General features: G+C 37.1%; 3 non-coding genes and 1 pseudogene across 3 annotated transcripts; 3 read left to right on the plus strand and 1 right to left on the minus strand.

Annotated features, from left to right (window-relative positions):
- The first annotated feature begins 11,548 nt into the window (after positions 1-11,548).
- LOC143587330 (small nucleolar RNA U31b) lies at positions 11,549-11,638 on the plus strand. The gene has a single exon (XR_013144870.1). It is a non-coding gene; the product is annotated as a small nucleolar RNA U31b (small nucleolar RNA).
- A 102-nt stretch (positions 11,639-11,740) lies between these two features.
- LOC143587328 (small nucleolar RNA Z196/R39/R59 family) lies at positions 11,741-11,829 on the plus strand. Its single transcript, XR_013144867.1, has one exon. It is a non-coding gene; the product is annotated as a small nucleolar RNA Z196/R39/R59 family (small nucleolar RNA).
- Positions 11,830-12,075: 246 nt separating this feature from the next.
- Positions 12,076-12,166, plus strand: LOC143587329 (small nucleolar RNA Z221/R21b). Its single transcript, XR_013144869.1, has one exon. It is a non-coding gene; the product is annotated as a small nucleolar RNA Z221/R21b (small nucleolar RNA).
- Positions 12,167-19,134: 6,968 nt separating this feature from the next.
- LOC143587326 (receptor kinase-like protein Xa21) lies at positions 19,135-22,479 on the minus strand (annotated as a pseudogene).
- Between the last annotated feature and the right edge of the window lie 4,275 nt (positions 22,480-26,754).

The following is a 26,754-nucleotide window of genomic DNA, read 5'->3' on the forward strand; positions in this document are numbered from 1 at the left end:
GCCAAACTGCAAGGTTGGGAATCCTCCTAATATCCCATATGGCTACGCGCCAAGGTTGGGAATCCTCATAATATCCCATATGGCTACGCGCCAAACTTCAAGGTTGGGAATCCTCATAATATCCCATATGGCTACGCGCCAAACTTAGGGGTTGGGAATCCTCATACCATATGCTCACGCATCACATATGCTCACGCATATTACACATGCTTACGCATCACATGCTCACACATGTCACAGTCTACACGCACGCGCACGCAACATCTGCGCGTGGCGCATAACACAAAACCAAAGTCTACGCGCACGCGCATGCAACATCTGCACGTGGCGCGGGACATAAAGTAGCTCGTAAGCCGCCTCACGCGCAAGCTCCACTATTGTTACAGCTCATAAGACGCCTCGCGCGCAAGCTGTTGTTATTCTTACAGCCCGTAAGTCGCCTCACGCGCAGGCTTTTATTATTCACACAGCTCATAAGACGCCTCGCGCGCAAGCTGTTGTTATTCTTACAGCTGTTATTATTCTTACAGCCCGTAAGTCGCCTCACGCGCAGGCTTTATTATTCACAGCTCATAAGACGCCTCGCGCGCAAGCTGTTGTTATTCTTACAGCCCGTAAGTCGCCTCACGCGCCGGCTTTTATTATTCACACAGCTCATAAGACGCCTCGCGCGCAAGCTGTTATTATTCTTACAGCCCGTAAGTCACCTCGCGCCGGCTTTTATTATTATTCACACAGCTCATAAGACGCCTCGGGCGCAAGCTGTTATTATTCTTACAGCCCGTAAGTCGTCTCGCGCGCAGGCTTTTATTATTCTTAGCTCGTAAGACGCCTCTCGCGGACGCAGGCTTTATTATTCTTAGCTCGTAAGACGCCCCACGCGCAGGCATTATTATGCTACAGCTCGTAAGACGCCTCTCGCGCGCAGGCTTTTATTATTCTTAGCTCGTAAGACGCCTCTCGCGCGCAGGCTTTATTATTCTTAACTCGTAAGTCGCCTCTCGCGCGCAGGCATTATTATTCTCAAAGCTCATAAGACGCCTCTCGCGCGCAGACTTTATTATTCTTAGCTCGTAAGACGCCTCTCGCGCGCAGGCTTTATTATTCTTAGCTCGTAAGACGCCTCACGCGCAGGCTTTATTATGCTACAGCTCGTAAGACGCCTCTCGCGCACAGGCTTTTATTATTCTTAGCTCGTAAGACGCCTCTCGCGCGCAGGTTTTATTATTCTTAGCTCGTAAGTCGCCTCTCGCGCGCAGGCATTATTATTCTCAAAGCTCATAAGACGCCTCTCGCGTGCATGCTTTATTATTCTTAGCTCGTAAGACGCCTCACGCGCAGGCTTTATTATGCTACAGCTCGTAAGACGCCTCTCGCGCGCAGGCTTTATTATTCTTAGCTCGTAAGTCGCCACTCGCGCAGGCTCTATTATTATAGCTCGTAAGCCGCCTCACGTGCAGGCTTCATTATTTTTACAGATTGTCACCATCATGGGGAAAACCTCCCAAAACTCAGACAATAAAGACAAGGCCAAAGAAAAGGGAAAAAACCGCCTCACATCTTATAAAGTCCAGCGCTCCACCTAGACAATTGCGCGCCCAGGAGCAACACTGGACTTGGGGGGCTTGTAGGGGTATGGTACTAAAACCCGGTTCTACGACCCTAAATCTATTATGTTTGGCTTATTTTATTACATGGACTAATACAACGTTATTGGGCTGAGGGGGTTTTGTGGAGGTAACCCTAACTGGGCTAGGCCCATTAGGGTACCATGATAGTGGCCATGAGACTCTATATAAGGAGGTCTCCACCTCCTTGTTATGGGTCATGCTCAATAAGAGCCACCACCACTTTTTGTGTCTGTAAACAAGAAATCCTCTGGATATCTTAGCAGTCACCTCCACACCCCCGAAACCATTGCAGGTCTCAACATGGCAGATCACAGGCGCAGCCGCAGAGGAAGAAGACCAAGACGTGGTTCGTTCATCTCAAAATCTGTGGAAACATCGTCATGGATCAGGTAAGATTCATTTCATGATTCGACATTAAAGTTACAATCATGATCAAACAAGATTGACAATTGATATCAGGAAATGCATTAAACCATGTGTCCATACGTATCACTATAACAAAAAGGTGACTTTGTTTTATGGTATTACCGGGTACAAATCGGATCCGGTTCGGGTACAGGTTATGATACTGAAATACATATCCTATCCGTACCCTACGGGTATGGCCGGGTACGGGTTCGGCTATTAAAAACCCGGGCATAAAAAAAACGGTTCCGTTTTTATTCCTGATCCGGTTTCATGTTCGGGTTTTTGTGCACCTCTACCGGTTTGTGACTCAAGCAGTCAAGTGGGTAGTAAAAAAAACGGTTTTTGGTCCAAAACTGGTTCGTGACTTGGCCTAAATCAGGTTGAGCGGTTTGAAGTTTTGTTTTTAAAACTTGCTTGTAACCCAAGTCCCAAACTAGTTTGGGAAAAAGCACAATTTGTACATATATGTGTTTAATTAGGAATTTAGGATTTATGATTCATTTGCTTTTGGTGTTATGTTTATGGCTTTTTACGTACATTTATATTTTTAATTTGGACTAGAAAAATAATATTTGAAGGTGGTAGTGATGGTCAACTTACTATGGTGGTAAACTTGGTCGTATAACCCACAAGCTAGAAAGAAACCTTTTAACACAGCCCATATGTTGTTTGTTCTTGATTAACATACGAATCATGCGTTGTTGGTTCTTGATTTCAATTTGTAAAAAAATTAAACAACAAAACTGAGGTTTTTTAAACAACTAGATGATCTTGGGTTAAGTAATCCACACAGGTAATTCACTTATGAGAGTTTAGTACCAAAATGAACCCATAGATTTTTCGAATTTGAATCCCAGTAAAATATCATAGAGAATATGAAACAAAAATAGTTAAAGGTGGAGTGGTAAATTGTATTTTTCTTCAGTTCAAATCTTTCTACAACATGTGACCCGACTCGGAGTACCAAAAATTCGACCTGAGTGACATATTCGAATATAAATATTAATGACCCCATTAAAAAAATTGATGGCTCCATCGCTAAATATAATACAATATATGATACGATATGATACAATACGTTATGATATGATACGATGATATGATAAAATATCATATACATAATATAACATAACATAAGATAATATACATATTATAACATGACATAATAACATCACATCACATCACATAATAAAGTGAGTGTAAACAAAGTTATTCTTTAAAATTATCATAACATGACAGTTCAAATAAGGTTATCATAACATAATGAAGTTCGTGATTGACGTTTTAACAACCCACCCCCACCCCCACACACGCCATTGGATCTTCATAAGATTTCACCTAATATTAATTATTATTATTATTATTATTATTATTATAGAGTATCCACAACAACAAATTCATACAAACCGACTCATCATCATCACATCAGATTCCAAACTTTTCTTAAAAACTTCTACATTCTTCCACAACAACAAACCTACACAAACCTTATTAAAAATATTATATATGTATGCATATGCATATGTATATGTATATATAGTATGTGTGTGTATAAGAGGGGAGGGACCCACTATGCAAGTTTGAAGCATGTTTGTAGCCATGGACCTTGTTTCCCTGGACTTGGCATCACAATGGTGTTTTCCTTGCCACATCAAGTTTGCTTCCTTGTCACATCGCCCAAACCTTAAAGGGTGTGGCTTGTTGTAGATGCTCTTATTATTAATTATGTACCCATGTCAAACAATTATTATTTTGTTTTATTTCATTGAACAAATGTTACTTTAAAACTATTAACTGATTTTTCCTTTTAGACAATTCAAATACCTTTTTTACTTTAACGGTAGTGAAGTCAAATACTTTGTCTTAGTTTGTGAATTAAAGCGTGAAAAAGGGCTGGCCTGCACTTATACGCCGTATAAGTTGCAGCGTAAAAGTCTAGTAGCGCATATGTATGTAACGTGTAAGAGACAGCGCATAAGTATGGCGTATATGTAGCACGGCGCATATGTATGTGGTCGTATATGTATACGTGTAATCCGTATATGTTATAAAATGTATAAGTATATAAACGTGTATGTGCCCGTATATGTATGAAATGTGTATGTATGTAGCGCATATGTATAACTTATACGCCATACGCACTTACACGCTGGAAGAAACTTATACGTCTGAGGAGGACTTATACGCCATAATCACTTACACGCCCATAATAACTTATACGCCCAAGACTTATACGGGTGAAAATGATTTTCTGAAATAAACGAAAGATAAACAGAGTATATGTACGTAAACGATAGACATTGACTTATATGATAAATGGACTAAGAATAAGTAATAAATAAATGAAAGGTAATGTTAAAAATGAAGATTTGATTTGATTAAATAATTGAACTCCAGTTTTCTAATGAGGTTTTTAGTAAAGACTTATTAATGAAAGTAAAATTTTTCCAAGCTGACCTGACAGTTTAACCCCGGCCAGGGGCTCTGCCCCTTGGACCCCGCTAGGGGCTGCCGCCCCTAGAATCCCGCTGCTAGGGGCGCTGCCCCCGGACCTTCGTAGCTAGGGGTTACAATAACCTAGGAATATGATATAATTAGGAGTATTTAAGTGATGCTTACTAATTGATACACAATTAGCTGTGCACAGCTCAAGAAGGGCATAACCGAAAATTTAGAAAGGAATCGCTTACAGGTGAGTTTCTAGCCCCATGTCATTGTTATGTTTTCTGGGTTGTGTGCATACTCGATGTGATTAGTTAATACACTTACCCTAAGTGGTAAGTGTATGCCTTATATGATTTATGTGATAGTGATTGAGGTTATAAATGAATGCTTGTCGGTACGTGAACGATCTTCGGATATCGCACGTATCACCAGGATAGGTGAGTTTTATATAAGTTGAATGAGTGATACATGAATGATTGAGAGTATGTATGAAAGTATATAATATAATGTATGTGTAAAGAAGTGTATGTATGGTTGTATAGAAAGAATGGACCAGACCCTAATAATATCTGAGATAGAAGGGACAAGACCCTAATAATATCTTAGACAAAGGGACCAGACCCTAAAAATATATGAGATAGAAGGGACCATACCCTAAAAATATATGTGATGGTAAAGATAGTTATGCATGTAGTATGAAAGTTTGAAAGAATGTATGTATGAATAAATGTTTGTACGAAAGAAAGGTAAAAGGGTAAAGTATGTAATATGTATCTTCAGATGCGTATATGAAAGTAAGTGTATGTATTGTATGCTACCTGATTAACTAGAACTCACTAAGCGTAGCTGACTTTAATATGCACGCAGGTAAATAGATTGAAGCAGTTAGCTTGATGGAGACACATGACGGGATCTGAAGAGGCTGGCATCTGAAGAAGGAATTGTCATGATGTTTTTAATCGGCTATCTTATGTTATGTTTTTAAAGACAAATTTCGAATGTTTTGTAACGAATGGTTGACTTTAATTATTATTTTCGCGAAAGTTTTTATTAATTTTGATATTTATAATTGTGTTTATAAGTAAATCCAACACCAAAGTAGAGGCCTTACAAGTTGGTATTAGAGCATAAGTTTGAGAGAATTAAGCATCCTACATGCTTATATTCGAACAAAGAATGGGACTTAAATAAGAAAAGAAAGAAGATGTCAGTTCAAGAAAGTCATGTGTCACTCAAGCAAGCTAAGTAAAGGTAAAGTATATGATTAATTTCATGAATAATGTAAGAATGTGTAAGGAAGATAGCTTAACTGCTAGGGAAATGAGTGTATGATTATATGAACTGTTTGATTGCCTAATCGTTTAGAAGTAGAACCAGCACAAATAGACTCACAAGGGGAGGTGTATAGGACACGAAAATTAACGTGATCGGCTAATCACAGTTGGCCACTGTTATTACCTGTTAGCCTTACTATCCTTGTACTAAATAGTTCCTTGAGTAATGACGTTTGTGTTTCCTTATAGAATACGAATGACTGAAGCAAGAAAGACTGTCGGTCAAGAAGGTTGTGCGGGACGTCGTGGTAGGCCACGCATTACCCGTGAACCTTATGTAGAGTCATTTACTAACACAAAGGAAGAAGGAAGTGCAACTGGACAAAATCCAAGCAACAATGAGGGGTATCAACTTGACCGTGATGTTCAAACAGCCATTACTCAGGCTATAGCTGCTGCAGTGAAGGAAGGAATTACATCAGAGGGCGGGGGATGATGGTAAGAAAGCCTATGATGAGGAAGGTGACTCGAGTGAAGTTTGATCTGTGAAGGTTGATGAGAGAAAGAGAGGACGAGGAGGGTGCAACTACAAGTCGTTCAAAGTTTGCGACCCGCAAAAGTTTACTAGTCTGGAAGACGCAATCTCTACTCTCCACTAGATAACCACCATGGACAAGGTTATCCGAATTAGCGAGTGACGTCCTAACCAGGCAGTAGGTTATGCTACTCAGTCATTTTGTGATGAGGCTATGTATTGGTGGGAGACTGTGGATCAGAGGAAGACTCGAGAAGAGATTAATGCGATGAGGTGGGAGGACCTGAAGAAGTTGGTGATGAAGTGATTTTGTGTTGATGCTGAGGTTGAGAGGGATGAAATGAAGTTTTTGAATCTATAGGCGGGTAAGATAATAGGCCGCGAATACACTACCAAATTCAACCGCATGTCTAGGTTGGTTCCTGACATGGTGAACATTGAGGCCAAGCGAATTAGGTGTTACATCAGAGGACTTCCACATAACGTCCGCACCTTAGTCATGGCAAGTAAACCTGCTACTTTTGACTCTCTTGTCGAACTCACAGAGATGGTTTACGATGACCTAGCGAAGGACGAAGTGGTGGTGGAAGAGAATAAAGAAAAAAAATGGGTTACTCCTGCTAAACGACCTGATACTCAGTCATGGAACCCCAAGGGTAAGCAACAAAAGGTATGGGAGAAGAAGTCATGCAAGACGTGTGGAAAGATGCGCGGTGGTGAGTGCCAGTGGGGTGAGGGTTCAGATGTCTGCTACAAGTGTGGTAAAGCTCATGGTGGCGAGTGCAGGCTTGGGTCGAATGCCTGTTACAAGTGTGGAAAGGTGAGGCATTATGCTTCGGATTGCACTGCAAAGCCCGCATGTTACAAGTACGGTAAAACGGTTCACATGGCTAGGGAGTGCACTAATGGTGAAGCTGGAGGAAGTGGAAGGAAGGATGCTGAGCAAGCAAGGCCATGGACTAGGGCCTACATGCTGACCCAGGAGCAGGCTAAGAAGATCCCAGATGTTGTGACAGGTACGCTTCTAGTAAATGGTAATTTCCACCTCTGTGTTGTTTGATTTTGGTGCAAATAGGAGTTTTGTAGCTACATCATTTAGTAAGTTAGCTAAAATGAAATGCTGTCGAGTGCCTGAAACTTTTAAAGTAGAAACCTCTAGTGAGACCTCGGTTAGAATAATGAGAATGGTTAAGGATTGTAAGATAGAGTTAGAGGGACGTGAGTTCCCTGTTACCCTGTATGTTATGACCTTAGGAATGGACTGGATATCTTAGTTTAAAGCTCAGATAGTGTGTAAGAGTAGGTTAATAAGATTAAAACCCTTTGATGGTGGTATGGTGACGGTTTATGGTGATAAAGAAAGCTCAGGGCTTAATGTCATTTCGATGATAAAAGCTGAAGGATTGTTAAGGCAAGGGTGTGGTGCCTACCTGGCATATGTTGTCAAGGCAAGACGAAAGAAGTGAAAGATATTCCTGTTGTGCGCGACTACCCAGAAGTGTTCCCTGGGGACCTTCCGGGGTTGCCACCAGAGCGAGAGATAGAATTTATGATAGACTTAGTACCAGGAGCCCAGCCCGTCGCTAAAGCACCTTACCGCCTGGTGCCGTCCGAGATGAAAGAGTTAATGTCCCAACTGGAAGAACTCCTCGACAAGGGTTTCATTAGGCCGAGTGTTTCCCCGTGGGGCGCACCGATGTTGTTTGTTAAGAAGAATGATGGAAGCATGAGAATGTGTATAGATTATCGGGAGTTGCACAAGCTTACGGTAAAGAACAAATATCCATTGCCATGGATTGATGGTTTGTTTGACCAGCTGCAAGGTTCGAGTTGGTTCTCAGGAATAGATCTTAGATCAGGCTATCATCATCTGAAGGTGAGAGAGGCAAACATCCCTAAAACAGCGTTTCGGAAGCGGTATGGACACTACGAGTTCCTCGTGATGCGTTCTGTCTAACGAATGCTCCAGCAACATTTATGGACATGATGAATAGGGTATGTCGGCCGATGTTGGACAAGTCATTCATCGTTTTCATTGACGATATATTGATTTATTCAAAGAGCGAGTCTAACCATGCCGAGCATCTAAAAGAAGTATTGAAGATCTTGAAGGAAGAGAAATTGCATGCTAAGTTTCCAAAATCGCATTCTGGTTGCGCGACGTGCAATTTCTATGTCACGTAATCAATCCATTACTGTGGACCCAGCTAAGATTGGGGCGATAATTAATTGGAAAACCCCGCAAAACCCGACTGATATACGCAGTTTCCTAGGGTTGGTTGGCTATTATAGGAGATTCATCGAAGGCTTCTCCAAGATAGCCGCACCATTGACCGGAATGACCCAGAAGTCTGTAGTGTTCACTTGGGGAAATTTTCAAGAGGATGTTTTTGAGGAATTAAAGAAGAGTCTCACGCAAGCTCCAATCCATGCTCTACCCGAGGGTGACGAGGATATGGTTGACTTTAATTTTTATTTCCGTGAAAGTTTTTTATTAACTTTGATATATAGAACTATGTTTATGAGTAAATCCAACACCAAAGTAAGGCACCGAGAACGGAGCCTTACAGATTGGCTTGTGATAACCGAGTCTTGATGACTGAGGGATTTGTATCTGAATCAAGGGAATAAAAATGTTTTAAGCGTATAAATATATCAAATCATTAAATCTTGATTCAAAAGTGATTAGTAAGTAACAAATTGATTAACTGCATAATTGAATAATAGAATAATTGAATCAAATCTTATATTGTTTCATATAAATTCAAATAAACAAATAACGAATGTTCTTCGATGTGTTGGGCTTCCCATTACCTTTCCATGGCATTTTGTTTCCCCAACTTATTAGCATACCAAAACCAGAACAAATATGTGAGTTGGCCTCCCATAAGCGTTCAAATGTGAGTTCAAACCAATGTAAAACTAGATCTACAATGCCTAGTACTCCATGAGTACTCGCTAAAAGGTATGGCGCCGAGGTGAGTTTCTTTAAATCTGCCTAATTACTAAAGAATCGATCGAAGGTAGTCAACTTCAGCCATAATCACATCTAGTCAGTCAACTTCGGACGATTTTGACTTAAAAATAAAACTTAATTCATATTTCTATAAGAGGGGAAGGGGCACCCATATGGGTAGGGTGTATGGCTTACAAACCACATGGCAACACCACCCCATCCCATGTGGGTAAAGTGCATGGCTTCATTTCATGGCAAAGGTTTGTCACACAACATTGATTCATTATTGGCCATTAAAAATTAAAATGAATTAATGAAGTTTTAGGGTACTTGTGGGTAGGTGCTGCCTGTAAATTTGTGGTTTTTGGGTAGTTAATGGTAGAAACGAGGTGGCATTACATTATTGATTAATGCATGGGTAATACCCATGAGTGCCCCTTCCCATCTAATATTAAAAAAAGAATATCAATTTTTTTAACTAATGATTAGATAATTTTAGAATAATTTAGTACACAAATATTCACTTATTTTATTATAAATATTAGTATACTTATTATACTTGACATATATATGGTATCCAAAAGTTAATTTTCTTTAAATTTACCATTTACCCTTGTACACTAGTCCAATTTAGCCCCAAATCTTATAAACTGTAATTTAAAAATCATCGATTTGAATGACCATGTCCCTTTATCAAATAGAACTGACACGGGCTATGATTCTCAAATGTGTTATAATCAAAGCACGCAAACAAAATACCATAATAGGATTAAAACTAAAAGGAATCAAGGAACCTAGCGTTTGGTTTCTTCCTTAAACATCAGTCGGGGTAGCAGAACGTTTTAAATTATATTGGGAGAGAGAAAAGGGTCGCACGAAGCCAGAAGGTGTGTGTGGTTTGTCAATTTCTATTTTAAACTAGAGATGACGGTGAAACATGAACCCGACGGAAAACCGGTTTGTAAACGTTCCTTTTTTACATGTACCCGACCCGCGGGTACGACATGGTATAGGATTTTTCCTTGGAGTCGTACCAGGAATCGGAAATACTAGGTCAAAGCCAGACCCTACCCTACTCGAAAAAACCGGGTCAAATACCCGACTATACATGAACCAATTCCTACCCGACTCAGTTTTGACTTTTGTTGACCATACCCGACCCGATCCCGGTTTCTGAAAATACCCGGTTTGTGCACCTAGAGGTGCGCAAATCGGGTTTAAAAAAAACCTGGGTACGGTATGGAACCGGGTTCGGGTATGATCGGGTATCGAAAAAATCGAGTATTAGCAATAACGGGTCGAGTCAGGATATTGGCTTGAAAAACCATACCCCATGTACCGGGTCCGGGTTGGGTATTGAACCGGGTCTTCAGTACCCGGGTATTTGAATACCCTATTTCTGAGTATTTGAATACCCTATTTCCGGGTATTGAAAAAACTCGTTTTCTGGGTTTTGAATACCCTATTTCAGGGTATTAAAAATACCCTTTTTTCTACAGCTTTCTACTGTCAACGAGCCTACTTCGTTTTTAATCCTAACTCCATTTTTTTGCATACAAATTTCAATGTTCATTCAAACATATATAAACAACTAAACAATAATATATAAAAGCATATATTGTATGTGTTTTTAATTGTTGTTTGGTATATCAACAGGTGATCTAAACAAGTATTTATATCATATATGTGCTCCAAAAAAGATCCGTTGGAGAACAGCCATAAATCAGTGGGCAGCCACACAACCACATGTGCACAAACATTAATATCCGGGTATGCAAAAAACCCGGGTTTCAGGTATACCTAGAACCAGGTATTGGGTTTAAGGTATACCTAGAACCGGGTTTTGGGTATTATCGGGTTTAAATCTGGTACGAGTTCGGGTTTGAGTTTCAACATTGAAAGTTATACCCTATCCGTATCCTACACACAGAGTCGAGGTCGGGTATTAAAAACCCGAGTTTAAACCAGTTCGGGTTTGTTGTGAACCTCTAGTTTCTTTACTTATCTGTTTACTGGGTTTAAATATTGCCTACCTAATTTCATGTCTCACGCATGTCAAATTCTCTAGCCCAGTTGAGGCCCAAAACCATTATAATTTCCAAAACCCTAAATCGTATCATGCGGCAGCTTTCTTTTCTTTACTCATTTTTGGCTATATTAAGCCGTCACCACCGATCTTCTTCCACACCATCGCCAGTAATTGGGTTTCTTTCTCCAATAATCAGTTCCAACTTCAAACATTTAGTGAGCTTTGTCTGTTGTTTTTATCGTTTATATATTTTACTTTATAAATTAATATGAATATGTTGAGAAGTATTGTCGCCCCAGTCTTATGAGCTTTGTTACATTACATTGCTCGATGGTGATAGACATATTTATAATCTGATTCAGTTTAAGTTTTTTTATTTTTTAAAAATTTTGATTTGCAAAAGATTGGCGTGATGATTTATTTACCCAATTATATCTGCACCGTTGGATGATAATACTTGTTTGCAATCTATGATGTAAGTAATATTAATTTACCCTGATGTTTTACTTTGATTAACACAAATTTATCACCATCTTTCGACTGAGATTGCATAAGTTTTTTTTATTTAATTATTGTTATTGCCCTATGGTATCTGATGCCTTGACTTAATTAATGTTTTAGGCATCTCGTTTTTACGGGCAGATAGCGATGAAAACAGTTTTGCGACACGGTTAGCTGTTAGATTCTAAAGCTTACTGTTATTTATTTCTGTTCACATTTATAGTTTTGTTATATAAGTTAATTATGTAAGTTAATATTATTTAGAATTAAAGTGTTTTTATTATTTATTCTTTAAAGGGCCGTGATGAGAAACTAGGAAAGTCATGCACCACTCTGATTTCATTGTGATCGACAAACTTTCTCCATACCCATATATTTTCTGAGCCCTCTCTTTTTTAAAATAAATTTGGTTTTTAATGAAGCTTTTACTACATTTTTAAGTAATAAAAACTTTTAACTAAATTTTAAATACTTTTTTAAGAAAAAAACAAATTAGCTAATTATTCTTGTGAAGTTTGTACACAACTCTTTGGTGCATTTATCTCAGGTGGCATAGGTGAAGAGTAAATAGTACAGTGCTTTTTCTAATGATGAATTTTGTTTGTTATGTGACAAGGATTGTAACTAAAAAACACTTTTCAATTGTATGGTTTTGGATTAAGTACAATCTTTTAATAAATTAGTATTTCAATTGTGAAAATCCAAGTAGATTAAATTTAATTGTTCTATTTGATTTTCATAATTAGCACATCGTCCCATTTGTACGTAAATTTTCTTTTTTCGGTTACACATGGATTTATATGATAATAATAGATGATTGCTTTCCCGAGGGAGACTAGAGGGCGGTGGAAAATTAAAAGGAACTTCAAGTGACATAAAGTTGGGTGTGGGGCTTGTGTTTTCGAGTTAGGATACCCCCACCCTTCTACTTATGCAATGACTCGCCGGAGACACGCCACCATTGTTGTGGGCTCATCATGTCTTTGAACTCCATGGCGTGAAGCTCAAGTGAAGCCTCAACTGTCGTTCTAACTTAAACGACTGTGATTCGGACGCCCGGTCATGAACCTAATTAAAAATACCATGTGTTTTTTTAACTATATAAGTTTTTTGTTTGATTCGGTTAACCAATGCATGAAAATAATATCAAAAAAGCAATGGTAGTTATACGAAAAAAAACATGATAAAACACAATTTTTAGTAAAACACAATGTATGAATTTAATATTAATTCTTCAAGTTTAAAATCAGTGAACAATACGTGTAACAAAGTTCTAATAAATACTTTTTCTTTATAAATTAGTGCCAATACACGAACTCGTTTTTAGTTAAACTTGTTAACCGAATTAACCTGAAAATCAAACTAAAACCTGCCTTGGTTGAATTAACTGATTGTTGGCCAAACCTAACCGATTTCAACCCAAACTGTAACAAAGTTCTACTAATAAATGAATCATCTTTTTCTTTATAAATTAGTGCCAATACACGAACTTGTTTTTAGTTAAACTTATTAACCGAATTGACCTGAAAAACAAACTAAAACCTGCCTTGGTTGAATTAACTGATATTTGGTCAGACCTAACCGATTTCAACCCAAACTGGTTAAAATTTTAATTTGGTTTGTGCACCTTTACTCTCCCTCATCTTCAAACTCTTGTATTTCACTACACTAGTATGAAACCCGCATAATGTTGCGGCGGCAACAATTTATAATTCGATACTTGCTTATTTATCTTAGTTTATAATGAAACCTGCATGATGCTGTACATATGTTAGTTTTCTTAATGGTGTAATATTTTACAAAAGTGTATTACATTAATTGTTTAATTGGTTTAGTTGATGCATACATAGGTTGTCAAATTCGAGTCTCGAGTTGTATTCATTTTGTAAACTTTTATTTTGTAAAACCGACTCAACATTTTTAGAACCTTATTTAATTATTATATAATATTATTATAGACCTTGATCATCAATAAATCGATGTTTGTCATATTATAGTGTAGTTAAGAAAAACATAAAGGGTCCAAACTGATTTTCGTAAAGTCGTTATAAGTTTTAAAAACCTTTAAACTCATATTAAACTTGGATTGAAACTTAAGAGGTTGTTTTTGAAAATATATAATACATATATATACAACCCAAAACCCTAACCCTAACCATAAACATCCCACCCAGCCCCCATCTCTTTCTCTCGCACTTCGGGCGTCGTTTTCAGATGACCGGCGACATCTCGGCTCTTCGGCCACCACTCTCCTTCCCTCTCTCGGTTTATCCGGCAGACGCGGCTGCCCGATAACCCCCTCACCCAAAACCGTCCCCTTCCCTCTCTGGACGCTTTTCCGGCGACCGGAAAACCGGTCTCCCTCTCTCCTGTGCTCCCTGCTCCGTCTCCCTCTCTCCCGTGCTCTCGCTCCATCTCTCACACACACTCTCTCTCTCCGCCTCTCTCTCTCTCTCCGTCTCTCACTCTCTATCTCTTTCTCTCTCCGTCTCTCTCCCATTCCGGGTCGTTTTTCCAGCGCACCTCCGACGGCCGGAATCGGCTTCGGGCTCCGGCAACCCTCTGTTCTTCATCTCCGGCCTCTTTTCATCATCTCTGTGACCAACTTTGGTTAATTTTTGTTAACAAATTACTCAAGTTAATATTACTATTTTTATTAACATTATATTTATTATCTAGATTTTATTATTATTATTATTATTATTATTATTATTACCACTAACAAGATAGTTATTATTATTATTATTATTATTATTATTATTGTTGTTGTTGTTATCATTAACAAAACAATTATTATTAACATTATTTTCATAATTAATAGATTATTATTATTATGATTATTATTATCATTATTATTATGATTATTAAGTAATATTATCAAATTCTATTATTGTTGATATTATCCACTTGTTTATTGAACCGAAACCCATGTCGGGTCTAGTTGCCATTTAACGTCGTCGTCACTCGAGTTATATTTTTATCACTAATACTACTATTATTAAAATTTATAAGTATTAGTTATTAGTAATATGACACACATAATTATTATAATAATTATTATTATAATTATTATTATTATTAGTAAAATTCATAAACCTATTATTAATGTATTCAACAACAAAGGTAGTTATTATTATATTTATTGTTCTTACTATTATTAGTTTTAACAACAATTCTCGATTTGTAACATATTTATATATTATTATCATCATTATCTTATATATATATAACATATTTTAAAATTATTATTATCATTACTATCTTTATAATTAATAACATTATTATAAGCTTTATTATCAATTCATTTTTATAAAACAGAACTCTTGATTTAAACCCGTCTTGTTTCTATTTAATATTGGGTTAGTTATTTAAAAGCCCAATAAAATAATATTATTTTATTTTAAATTATCAATTAAGTACGAGTCCCTAATCGTTAACAAATTAACCGGTAACCCGATTTACAATCGAACCTTCTGGTTCAATGTTTCAAATGTAGTTTCAACTAAAGTTCAAGTTCATTAATATATTTTATTTATTCGTTTTCAATTAGCTTTCAAGTCGGATTCGTTCGTTCGTTCGCAAGCTTTCTACATTTTGATCATTTATTATTTCTCGATTCGTCAATCGAGGTGAGTACTTTCATACCCCGTTTTCTATCTTTCATTTTGGGGTGACATTTCATACTTATCAAACTAAATGCTTTATTTACTTGAATCTTAAACCCACAAATGTGATTATATACTTTACTTAAATAATTGCTCGATTTGGTATTCTATGCTTACATGCTTATGTGTTTATCGCTTTTGGATGGTGGAACTATAAATCCTAGACCATTTGGCAACCCTCATGGCAAGGTTTCGTTAACGTAATGCAATTAACGATAACTATAAAATCCTAGACTAATTAGCATCCCCTTATAGCTAGGTGTCGCTAATGTAAAACTATTAGTGATATCTATTTTATCCAAGTTGTTGCTTTTATCTATTGTTTCGTATACAAGTTTTGTGGCTTTTTATTACTATATATTTATATGCTCAAACTTATGAATTGCTCACCAATCTTTGTGTTGATAAACTTTATTTTATGAAATGTTACAGGTTTGACTTTTGTTGACTCGAGGACTTGATGAAAAAAGTGTTACCAAGACTATTAGGATATTAGTAAAACGAATTATATAATTGTTACTTGTATTCAATTTGTTTGTGTGAACGAGATGTGTTGATTACTGATTTATGAAATAAAATGAGTTGAATAAATATTGTCACTTTATATAGTGTCGTGTGTTTTTGGGCAATCGGTTGCACCCCGGCGTGTTCCTCCGCCTTTGGTCGGGGTGTGACATGAACGAGTCGATCCAAGCTAGGCGAAGCTCGAGCTCGACTCGAATGCATGTTAAGCTAGCTCGGCTCGAGCTCGATACTTTAAGCGAGCTGAAACATGGGAGCTTGAACAAGCTCATTAATAAATCAAGCCAACTTGGCTCAACTTGAAATGGCTCGAACTCTTTTTTTTAGTTGTTTTTGGCTTTTTCATTAGTTTGAACTTAGCCATAAAATCTTACTTTGAATTAATTGTTTTGACCATTATTTATAGAGAGTATTCAAGGATGCAAAGGTTTAGAGGTAGAAAAATATATTTGAGAGTCAACTGATGGAGGATGCAAAGGAAACGTGAAAAATAATTTAGGAGAAACATGTTTCGAACTCGGGAAGGGAAATGGTATTGCGTGGATCAGTGTTGAGAAGTAGCAAGCCAAATGCGCTGAAACAGTTTGATATTAAAATGTTGGATATATAAACTAAATACTCTACATGAGCAAAGAGCCGAGCCATCCCTGGCTCAAACTCGAAAAAGCTTGATTACAAAACGAGCCGGCTCGGCTTGATTTCTAAACGAATTTTTTCGACCGAGCCGCGGGGTTTATAGACACCCATATACCACCAAAAGAATTACAACTCATATCCAAAATAATATTAGTTGAAGTTGATTTCATTCTTTTGATTTTGCATGCGCTTAAACATTTTATTGGTTTATCGTTTTCATATTTAAGTTGTATTTAATGTTTTATTGACTTGTAAATTATAATCTACACGTCGGTTGAAAATTTTTATATCTAAACGTCGACAAAAATAAGCACGTCGTAATGGTAAGTTCGGTTTCTTAAAAACATAATGTATTTAAAGTTATAAAGGGAAACAAAAATAAATAAATTTTGTCATACTTTTGGATAAAGATAAGGGGTTAACAATTCTTTGGTATTACAAAAGTTATCTACAGATTAAGGGTAATTATTGTAAATATAGAATAAGAATAAAAATGTATTTATATAGTTGCATACCTATGTTGTATTTTAATGTTTCACTGACTTGTAAATTATAATCTACACATCCGTTTGAAAAAATAAGCACGTCGTAATGGCGGGTTCGGTTTTTAAAAAAGACACATTATATTTAAAGATATAGACAAAAACAAACAAATAAGTCAATTTGTCAATTTTTTGGATAAAAATAAGGGGTTAAATTTGTAACTATTCTTAAATATTAAAAAAATTATCTAAAGTTTAAGGATAATTATTGTAACTATGAAAGAGTATTTATTGTAAGTATATAATGAATATGAAAAATTACGGTTAGTGAGTGTTGTGTAAATACCAAAATGTCCTCTAAATTTTAAAATCATAAGCATTCAAGGTTGTACATGTTGCATAATAGTTTGGACCTCTTAAAAATTAAAAGATTTTTGAGATTCTTTTTATATATAGTATAGATATATATTGTGCTTCTGAGTCCACTAAAGAAAAGTTGTGTTATGACCCAAATTACCTCTTTAGGACGTGATTTCTAATTGGACATTTTTTAAATGTTTTCTGAAAAGCGTATTAATTCAACCAAGTTTTAATACGGCTAGTTGTCGTGGGATGACCCAAAATACCTCTTTTAGTGCTGCTAGACTTTGACGTAACAATAATGAGACTACTGAAGTCTTTTAGTGCTGCTAGACTTTGATGTAACAATAATGAGACTACTGAAGTAGTGAAGTTGACATAAAGACATTGTTATGGCTCTAGCCACTTTGTAGTTGACAAAGACATTGTTATGGAATCGGCTAGTGATATTTGAAATTTTGAATTTGGATAGTGATATCAGTTACTTGAAAGTTCGGTTGTTATAAATTTTCAAACATCCAGTTTTAAACATCCCTATCTGCAGAGCGATTATACAACAGATAAAAATTTATTTGTCACTGCGTAATAAAGTTTGTGAACGAGCTGGTGGTACAAAAACTTGGTGTTTCATGTGCCCGGATTCAATTTCTGCTTCAAACATTTAGTTTTGGTAGCATCGAGTGATGATGGGAGACTAGGCGAGGTGACACTCACTAATTGGATCATTGAACTGAACGTTTTATCTCACTGTATTGTAGTGTCTTTGGGTGAGTATTCATCATCGTTGGCCTCAAGTGCGTGTTTTTTCCATAATGAATCCTGATGTGGTAAAACCATCAGGATAGCTTTTGTGTGGTAAAACCTCACTAAAGCATGAAGCAAAACCACGACATAGCTGGTTGATATCAAAATCGAACCCCATGTTCTGACGGAGGAGATTCGGTGACTTTTCACGGCTAGCTTTTGTCATAATTGGAAGAGCCTTACCAAATTGGTCAGTCGTCCGTCTTCTTCAGGTTGTCGCAAGTTGCTACTTGAAGAGGGTTAGAACTGTGCAAATAATACACTATGGGGTTGGCTTAAGGTTGTTATATAGTGCACTTCATGTTGAATTTCACTAGTTATATATGCACTTAGGTCTCGTGGTATTTGAAAGGATCCACCAGTGTTCATTGTTTGATACTGCTTAGCTTGATATAAATCTCATCTAATTAGATGGCTAAAAGACATATGTCTCCAATCTTTATGCTAAGCTAGTCCAAAGAAGGTTTTTACCCTTCACAAAATTCTGTTTTTCATGTTATCGACAAAAAGAATATAGAAGTGACTCAAAGTGGTTCTTAAATGGCTCTTTTAACAGTTATATTCGGATTTCTTGAAAGAACAAAACAAACTAGTAAGGATCTTTTGTATAATTAGTTATATTTATTTTAGAACCTTGTTTAGTCATTCATGTGAAACTACTTTCTTGAAAGAACAAAACAAAGTATTAGATTGTAACGGCTCTCTTTTACTTGATCAGTTTTACCTCATGCTTGACTTAATAGTTTATACCACACTGTCAATAGCACCCAAGACTTGTTTTAAGATAACTTAATGTTTGCATAACATGAAAATATTTTATTTCTTAACTATTACAACAAAAACATTTGTAATCAAACTAGTGTTGTAAGTAAAAGCCAAATATATATTAAAGTGTATCCCGAATATGCTCCATGTACAACTTTTTCCATTTCCATCCGTTGTGATGGAGAATCCATAGTGCATGATACTCCAATCTTGACCATTGAAGCCACACATTCCTCTAATTTCTTTGTATTTGCTTTCTTGTTTTGCATATTGGTTTCATCCTCTCGATAAATGTTTAGAATGCTAACATTAACGACATCATTTACATGGTCTGGCAAAGCCCCGGAAGCAAATTTATGGAGGCTAAGGTCTTCACTAAATATGTTGTTAGTCGGCATTTTCCCGATCATCATCTCTAGTACTAGTATTCCAAAACTGTAAACATCTCCACTACTCGTCATCTCATTCCCGAGACCATATTCTATAATTCATTAATTAGTAATAACATCAAACAAAAGTAATACAGTAAGCAAATTAATAACAATTATGTGAATACGAAAATGTATTACCTGGAGCAGCATAACCAATTGTTCCACTAATACTAGTTGAGCTATTTTGATATGAAGTTGTTCCAAGAAATCGATCTAAGCCGAAGTCTCCAACATGCGCCACCATATCATCATCAAGTAGAATGTTGCTAGGCTTCAAGTCACCATGAACAATCGGTGGTATGCAATGATTATGAAGATAATCAAGGGCAGATGCTACATCGATAAGAATATTTACTATTTGAAGAAGGTTCAATCTTGATGAACTTGTACTTGAATGCAACCAATCACTTACACTCCCATTAGGCATAAACTCGTACACCAAAGCCTTAAAATCATTTCCTTGAAAGTCAACACTTGAACATGAAGTTATTATCTTTAACAAATTTCGATGTCGAATGTTTCGCCATGCTTCACACTCCCTTAGAAAGCTTCTTTGAGCTCCACGGTTTTGAAGATTTAGAACTTTAATTGCAACAAATTTGTCACTGTCTTCATCAATAATTCCTTTATAAACAGAATTAAACCCACCAGTTCCAATCAAATTGGCTTCAGAGAAGCCATTTGTAGCCTTAATAAGTTGACTGTATGAAACTTTTAAGAAACGTTTGCTCATTGATGATTGAGACAACTGGTTCTTACTTTTCTTCTTACAATAAGCATATACTAAACACATGAGGGTGAAAAGTGTGGATGCAACTAAAATGGCAATCACAAAGAGAGGAAGCTTTTTTGTATGTTTCTTTGTCTTCTTACATTTGGGTAATCCAAGTTCGTCAATGCCACCACAAAGCCTAATATTCCCTAAGACAGAGAAAGCGCTTGCATTCGTGAATAGTCCTCGCATTGGTACTTCACCTTCGAATTCATTATACGATAGGTTTATATACTTTAACCCAGACAATTGTTCTAAGTATTGAGGAATTTGGCCAGAAAAATTATTATATAAAATATCAAGTTCCACTCATCCTTGCAAGGAAATTAATGATGGTGGTAGTATACCTTGAAATTTGTTTCCTTTGAGGAACAAACTTGAAAGGCTAGCACAACGACTAAGGCTACTGGGAATGGTACCTGATAAATTGTTATTAGATAAATCTAGAGCAGTCAACATCTTGAGGTCTCCAACTTCGGTTGGAAATGTACCAAACAAATTGTTAAGAGAAAGATTCAAAATTTTGGATAGAGATGAAAGTTGAAGAAGTTCTATGGGTATTTTCCCATTAAGTTTGTTGTCATCAAGGTTTAACTCTAATAGATGACGACAATTTCCAAGGCTTGATGGAATTTCCCCTTCCAACTTGTTTGAAAATAACCAAAGTGTGATCATTAATGAAAAGTTGCCCATGGTATTAGGAATTGTCCCTGAAAGTTGGTTTCTAGATAATTCAACAGCTTGTAGCTTATGAAGGTTATTAATTGTTGAGGGGATGTGTCCAGTGAACTGGTTTCCTCCTATTGACAACACTTCCAACCCAACAAGGTTACCTACTGATCTTGGGAGATTCCCATATAATTGATTTTCATCTAAGACTAGATGAAGAAGCTGATCGGAAAAGTTACCTATTGATATAGGAAGCATTCCTTGAAACTTGCAATAAGAAAGATCTAAAGTCTTTAGTTTTGTGCAGTTTATCAAAGAATCAATAAATTTCATTTCATCAGCTTCTTTGCTTCCAAAGAGATTACTATATAAGGATATAAAGTTAATATCTCTTATATTTGCAAAATCAATTATTAACTTCCCACTAAACTTGTTTATAGATAATTCAAGATCGCTTAATCTCGAACAATTAGAAATGGATGATGGAAGAGGTCCAGTTAGCTTGTTACCCCATAACTCAAGCAAAACAAGATGTGGGAGCATTGTACCTATAGCTAGAGGAAGACTGCCAATCAGTTGATTATCAGGAAAGCTAACATAAGCTAGGAGCGAAAGGTTATAAAATGAATGAGGGATGGTTCCAGATAACCCGCAAACACCACCATAAAACTCTTTCAAGTTTTTCCAATGGCCTAAGGTGTTTGGTATGCTCCCACCCAGAGGATTTGCTTCAACAGAGAACATTTCCATTGATGTAATATTCCCCACGAAAGATGGGATACCACCTGTTAACTTATTAAATTGAAGTGAAAGAAAAGTAAGTTTGGAGAGGAAACTAATCTCTTTGGGTATGCTTCCGGTTAGCTCATTACGAGAAAGATGAATCTCTTTAAGGTTAGAACAACGAGATATGTTAGCTGGAATCGTCCCGTTGAACTTGTTACGTCCAAGATATAGGAAACGTAGCCTAGGTAAACGACCAAGTTCATTAGGGATTGCTCCACGAAATCTGTTGTTCTGAAGAGAAAGCTCACTAAGGAAACTGAGGTTCCCTATGCTAGGAGACAAATAGCCTTCTAAACCTTGCGACTCTAGTACTAGGTAACTGACTCTTCTGTGTCGTTTCCCACATGTAACGCCGGTCCAATCACAAAAGTGAAGGGAATTGTTCCATGAGATTAGAGATCCATATGCATCTTTTGTGATCATCAACTTGATCTTGAGCAAAGCCTGGTGATCGGTCTCCATTCCGCCGTCATAGGAAGTTGAGATGGTGGTGGAAGTTAGAAATATCACAAGAACGTAGGAGATGAAATGAATATGATGGGAGGATGATAAGAAAATAATTGGCTGCTTTGAATTCATTTTTAAGAATAATTAAGCTCAAATCACAAAGGATTATCGGTTGGCCTTTTATCCTCGATTTTTGAATGTTAATGCCATTCACGGCATTCAATCTCATAATTTAATGTTGTCATTTTCAATTCATATGTTTATGTCGTCGTTTTCAGTTCATCAAGTCTTCAACAGCTCCTTTGGTTTATTCTCATATTAATAGAGTGGTAGAATGTTATATATTGAAAATTTGAAATACAGTAAACATCTTGACATGTTCTAACTAACGATTTCAATAAATCCAAGCAAAACTGATCATTCAACTATTTTATCCTTTTAACATGTTCGCAAAATTACTTAAATAACGCTAGTCCTATATTAGACAAAATAATTGTTTGAAAAAATTTTGTTTATCTCGCGATTGTTTAATATATTTTGGCCGTCCGTTGAATTCAAAGTAAAAATCTGTCCTTAATTAGTTATAATTTCTAACTTGCCGATCATCAAACTAAGCAGATCATGGATTGTAACCTAACACGTATTTTTAGTGGTGAATATATCTGGAAACTTGTTACTTTGATACATTTATATGCACATGATATAGCAATATCGACGATTGCATCCAAATGTTGGATCATTCTAACATGAGCAGCAAATTCTGGATATGTGGGAGAAAGAACCGAGCAAAACTATAAAAAGATGAAGTTGGACGATTGATGTATGATATGTGGGTCGACGCGTCAGGCTGCCCCCAAAACATTAAAGTGGCTTATGGCGTGACATAAAGCGGTAGACGCAGATCACTGTATATACATTGCATAGATGGGTTTTTAATGGTTGTTGATGCCTGATGGTTTATACTAGTTCTAAAACGATTATACACTTGACGGATGTTAGAGACATGGGCGGACCTTTTAAAAGGCGAATGTGGGCACACATTCTTGTAGATCACACAATCTTGTAGATCACACGTGCATTTTGTTGAACTAAGAATGCCACGACTGTTTAACACAGGAACTAGTTTGAGTGTAGGTAGGAACTCCGCTTTGTGGCGGTCGTACCACTTATGACCCCCGCCATCTGGTTGTACAATCAAAACAGTTACATCATAATATCTATATTTAAAATGGTTGTATATTTTAGTGAAAAGTATATTAGTGTTTACTTTGTATTGTATATAAACTTTAAATGAAATAACTTTAATACGATTTGGTATAAAGTTTTATTCATTATGTCATCGATGACCTATGTTAGTATTCAATCTTTTGAGCCTAAACCCACCGTGACTTCCTGTGAACATAAACTAGTTAACAAATGAAAATAATTGCAATAGTTAAGTATCAAGAGTTTTTTACCAAAATGGGGGAGGAGGAAAAATATATACCAAAATAGGTTATTTGAAAAGTATTTATCAAAATAGGTTTTCTTTATTTTTTTTGAAAGACCAACAAATTCATTCCAAAACTCTAGCAAGAAGCTAGAAAAGTTTACAAACATACAACATGCTAGAAACAAACCACTACCCACACCAACTATGAATTACCAAACGACACCGCTAAAAACTAAAACAACGTCATTTATCCCATGTAAGATTGTTTCGCCTCCCTTTATTCTTCATCCACAAGAAACACATTATTTTTATTTCTTCCACAAGTCCGGCTATGGCGATCCGACCCCCATCATGAACCAATAAATTTCTCATTTTCCATAAGCACCAAGTTGCAACTAAGCACACCGCATAGACGACCTTCGCTTTCTCCGAGGACATGGGTGCAGATTTGTGTAGATCCAAAACATCCCGAAAGGAAAACAAAAGTGGAGGAGGAACCTTACACCATTGAGCAACCTCGCTCCACATCACTTGAGCCATACTACACGAAACAAATAAGTGTTCCACGAACTCCTCCAACTCATTACAAATCGGATATAACTGGGTGCTCACCGAAATTCCCCTTCTTTCTAGAGCATCAAAAGTTGGTAAACGACCTAAAGCCGCTCTCCATGCCATAATGCCCACCTTCTTTGGTAAATATTTACTCCATTCAAACACGAAACCCGGGTCATTATTAAACGGGCCGAAATTAGTTTTTTAATGGACCGGGCCAAAAAATCCTCACTATCTCCCCCGACCCACACCACCCTATCTACACCATTTTCCAAATGAACTTGGAGGCAGATTTGGAGCAACTGTGTTGGTACATGATGTCAGTAGTTCAGTATCTAGTGTCTGTAATCGCGTTAGTTTGTTTTGGTTTTGGTTTGTAAAGGTTGTCCCACAAGTTCGCATGTTATAAGCGAACTTGTGGAACAAGCGAAGTTATTGACAACTTCGCCTAGCATGTTAGGCGAAGTTGTCGAAGGGTATATATGTTTAGGCTACGGCCTGTTTAGAAGTGTTGTTCAGTACGTGTAATTGTGATTTGGCTATCACGTGTTAAAGGAGTTGCAATACAACGTGTCTATTGAGTATTGTAACGTGTCTTTGTACTTGGGTTTAACGTATATCGCGTCTAACACTCGTATCGTCTTACGTAGGGATTCCGCACCTACGTAATACGAGATATTTCCGTGTAGATCCGGCTGGGAACCTACAATTGGTATCAGAGTGTTTGCTCGTGATTGTGTGGTTCGGGATTATCACACGAGTGTAGAAATCGTTCCGTGCGACTATTCACGGGACGAGTTTACGTTGAAATACCGAGTTTTTGTGTCCTACCCATCTCCCAATATCAAATATAACCCATTACACCTTCGCATACCTCAAAATACGTCAAATTAAAACCTGCAAAAACCGTTTCATCAGGCGAAGTTGCCGCCACTGTTTGTAGGGTTTAGGCGAAGATATAAGTTTAAGCAAAGTTATCATTAACTTCGCATGTCTCACAAGTTCGCTTGAATTAAGCGAAGTTGACATTAAGCGAAGTTAACATCAGGAGAAGTTAAGAAGCAAGCGAAGTTGAGGTTTAGCAAAGTTAAGCTTAAGCGAAGTTATACATAACTTCGCCTACTGAGTACTGTTCTAATTAATAAAAATTATTTTATACTTTTCTCGTGTTTTGAGTTGTGTTTCTTTCAACGATGACTTCGATAAACATCACGGAACTAGTGAAAATGGAAGTTGAAGCCGGTTCAGCAACTAAGGCTCCGAAAATGCTTAAGGGTACCGATTTCGTTGCTTGGAAAGATCGGTTTGAATAGTATGTTAAATATCAAGATGCTAAGATGTGGGTGTGCATACAAGATGGATACATTCCACCAACGGCCTTGTTTGAGGGTCGTGATCAAATAAAGAAGTACAGTAAGATGGATGAGGAGGAGAGGAAAATGTATGAGGCAGAGAGTAAAGCTCATGCGGCGATCACTATGGCTCTTCCACAAGAGATTCTTCACACCTTCAGGAAATACAAAACCGCTAGAGAGCTACGGGAAGCGCTAGAAAATCGATATGAATGTAATGTGGGGATACGTGCATCCAAAATTAAGCTACTAAAAACCCAATTCTCGGTGTTCAAATATTTGAAAAATGAATCACTTGACGATATCATCACAAGATATTATCACCTAATGACCGAACTCAGCAATTACTCCATTGTATACAAAGAAGAGGAGATAGTAGAGAAACTCCTTGATGCTCTTCCACCGAAATGGGAAATGTACACGGTTTTGATGAGAGAAGATAAAGAGTTTGCCGATTTTGATTTGGAAACAACAGTCAATAAATTACGAACTTTTGAACTTAACATGGTTCAGAAAGAGACACCAACTGATCAGGTTCAGGATCCGGGTATGTACGGTGCAAAAGTTAGTTCAAGTTCAAGCTCAAGATCATAATCATCTGCTTACTACTCAAAGGGAGACTCAAGCTCAAACTCAACTCATGATGGCCATGTGACTCTCAACATGGATGGTGATGTATGTTTTGTAGCTGGAGGAAGTAATTCTTCAAAACCTCAAACCACAACTGGTAAATTTTCATCAAATGCTCAAACCAACAAATACTCACAGATGCCCATGAGTGTTAAATCAGCTGAACAGCAGTTTGCCCTCTATGCATCTTTCATTGCATCTTATGAAAATTACATCAAAGGTAAAATAGTCGATCCCGCAACTTTGGATGAAGACTATGATCAGATTGATGCTGATGATCTGGAAGAGATGGATCTGCAGTGGCAGATGGCGATGATAGTAAGAAGAGTTAAAAGGTTCATGAAGAAAACGGGTAGAAAGTTCGTTGGTGAAAGACCAGGGTTTGACAAGTCAAAGGTTCGATGCTATAACTGTCAACAAAATGGTCACTTTACTAAGGAATGTACAAATGAGAGAGTCGAACGCAGCCAGACCAGGCCTGCACAACAGAATGGGGGAGATAGTGAGAATAAGGCTATGGTATCTAGACACAATAGTGGGTATAACTGGAATCTACAGGTTAAGGAAGTCTTCGAACTGGCAAATTTAGTTAACATCGAAACTGGAGGAAGCGAGAGGGAGAAGGGGGAAAATCAAGCTTACATGGCAGAAGTGAACGATCAGCTTT

Source organism: Bidens hawaiensis, unplaced genomic scaffold, assembly GCF_021521415.1.
Source record: "Bidens hawaiensis isolate Kalapana, Puna unplaced genomic scaffold, B.hawaiensis_p1.1 tig00035458_1, whole genome shotgun sequence".
Taxonomy (NCBI): Eukaryota; Viridiplantae; Streptophyta; class Magnoliopsida; order Asterales; family Asteraceae; genus Bidens; species Bidens hawaiensis.